Source organism: Chiloscyllium punctatum, unplaced genomic scaffold, assembly GCF_047496795.1.
Source record: "Chiloscyllium punctatum isolate Juve2018m unplaced genomic scaffold, sChiPun1.3 scaffold_583, whole genome shotgun sequence".
Lineage (NCBI taxonomy): Eukaryota > Metazoa > Chordata > Chondrichthyes > Orectolobiformes > Hemiscylliidae > Chiloscyllium > Chiloscyllium punctatum.
In genome coordinates this window covers 45,001-47,500 of record NW_027310317.1, presented here as the reverse complement: position 1 = coordinate 47,500, position 2,500 = coordinate 45,001, and the positions used below count along the sequence as shown (strand labels likewise).

Sequence of the window (2,500 nt, the reverse complement as noted above, 5' to 3'; positions counted from 1 at the left end):
CCCCCGACAGCCCGACGTTCCGCCGTCCTCCCGATGGCCAGGAGGACCGTGCGGGGGTCGGCCGACGGCGTGGTAGGTGTGCCTGCACGGTGACGGAGCACACACCACGCCCGCCAACCCCTCCGTACCTCCCGAGACCGGTGGCAGGACGGAGCGGAAAACGTGCGGACTGAACGGGAGAGCCAAGAGCCAGCGATCCACGCGCGTGCGACCGTCCAAGTCACAGCGTTCGACGAAAACCTCCTCCCTCGGCCAGGCACTCGGCGCCAGCAGGGGAGACAGGATCAGACGCCCCGCCGGCCACTTAAGGCCGAGGACGAACCACGAGACGGGCGGCTGCAGCAGCGGGCGGCCTGCAGCTCCCAGCACTCTCAATCGATCAACCATCGAGTCGGGTCAGCGTGTCAAACCGGCGAGCTCCACGGTCAGGCCGGCGGCGCACCAGCACCGGACCTCCGCGGCTCCCTTCACTCTTTCCACTGCCAGCCAACCGAGAGACGGACCCAATGCGGACGTGCAGAGCTTAGGCAGACCCCCCACTGGAGGCTCAACACTTCGTGGCAGCTCCGTGTCCCAGAGACCAGGAGGGTTGGCACACACACACAGTGTGAACCACCGACAGCCATTCTGGGACCGGTGACAGCCGTGCTGGCCCCACTGCCACGACACAGACGGACGCCAGGCCGCGCTCCCCGGCGGGGGGATGGCGTCGAGCCTGACGAACGGAATGTGCAGGGTGGGGGGGAAAGGCCAAGCGCTCCGACGCCGGAGGGCTCCGGAGTCTGAACTTAGGGGGACAAAGAGGACGGGTCCTCTGCGACACCCCAGCCGCGCTCTCGCCAGCCAAGGCGAGTGCGATTGATTGCCAAACGACCCTCAGACAGGCGTGGCCCCGGGAAGAACCCGGGGCCGCAAAGTGCGTTCAAAGTGTCGATGATCAATGTGTCCTGCAATTCACATTAATTCTCGCAGCTAGCTGCGTTCGTCATCGACGCACGAGCCGAGTGATCCACCGTCAAGAGTTGTCTGAGTTTGTTTTAGGTCTCTCCCTCGCCAGAGGAAAGCGACCCGGACCGCACATACGCTCCCCACCTTGAGCTACAGCCACCTGCACGCCGGCGTGCGGGCGGAGCAGGGTGGCGTGAAGCGATGGGGAGCACCATCCTGGTGCGGCCCGCAGAAACATACGTCTATTGGGGGGAGGAGGACAGGGCGCCCAAGAGGCGATGCGTGCCCCAACGCACCGCAGCGACGGAGGCAGGATCACCGCCACCATGTCGCCCGCCTAGTATCACGAGGCGTGCAGCAGCTTTGCCCTAGGAAAAGCAGAGGCGGGAACGGGCACCGGCCATCGGTTCGGCAGCGTCACTGACGCGTGCACGTGGCGGCGTGTCGGCGAGCGGACTTCCTGCGAGGAGGCGGGGGCGGCACTCGCCCGAGCAGACGCCCGCCCGGCCCAGCCACCGCCGAGGTGGACTGGGAGTCGCGGCAACGGCTCGTCATACTCGTTCCCACACTCACAGCGCAGCTTGCCCGCAAGCCACCGACCACCGATCGACGCCAGGCGCCCCGACCGAGAGCGGGATCGCTCGTTCGCCCTGCTGGCAGTTCGCTGGGGATCACTACTGCACGGAGCTCGGAGACCGACGGGCGGCAACTCGAGAGTCTTTAAACCACCACCCCCATCCCGCAAGTGCAAAGAGGCTGTATACGCACAGACGGGTGAGGGGAATAGGTACCCCGTCGGGTTTGAAGGGAGCGTGACTAGATAGCAACGATGTAAACCCAGCCGATTTGGGAGCGAAAGACCGGCGCCTGCATCACCGGCTTCGTTTCCCGTGGCTGGAGAGTACACCGAAACCCTCCGTCTGTCGCGAGCTCCCGACGACGCGGTGCCGCCAAGCAGCAGGGCCGGACCTGGTGTGGCTCCCCTCGTCGATCACAGACCGGTCGGCACTACTGACGAGACGGTGGAACGGGCTTCGCCCCTTGTGACGAAGGGTGATGCGAACCCGCCCGCCCGCGTGCGTTCGGGGTGGACTCGGCAAACGGAGATTTGAAATCGGAAAGTGTCCTCCTGCCCCGCGCAGGTAGGCGCCCAACAGTTGTGGGGGGTTTGGCGGTGACCACGGCTGCAGGGCCTGCTACCCCGACGAGCTCTCCTGCTGGCCCCGAAACCACCCTCGCGAGACAAGTTGAAACGGAAACGGGCGTACCCCCAAGCCGACGATCCTTTCTTATTTGTTACTTTTTTTTTCACTTGCTCGAGTTGTGGCGATTTGGCGGTGACCACGGCTGCAGGGCCTGCTACCCCGACGAGCTCTCCTGCTGGCCCCGAAACCACCCTCGCGAGACAAGTTGAAACGGAAACGGGCGTACCCCCAAGCCGACAGAGATCCTTTCTTATTTGTTACTTTTTTTTTTCACTTGCTCGAGTTGTGGGGGTTTGGCGGTGACCACGGCTGCAGGGCCTGCTACCCCGACGAGCTCTCCTGCTGGC

General features: G+C 64.8%; 1 non-coding gene across 1 annotated transcript; it reads right to left on the bottom strand.

Annotated features, from left to right (window-relative positions):
- Positions 1 to 870: 870 nt before the first annotated feature.
- LOC140473350 (5.8S ribosomal RNA) lies at positions 871 to 1,024 on the bottom strand. The gene has a single exon (XR_011958290.1). It is a non-coding gene; the product is annotated as a 5.8S ribosomal RNA (ribosomal RNA).
- Between the last annotated feature and the right edge of the window lie 1,476 nt (positions 1,025 to 2,500).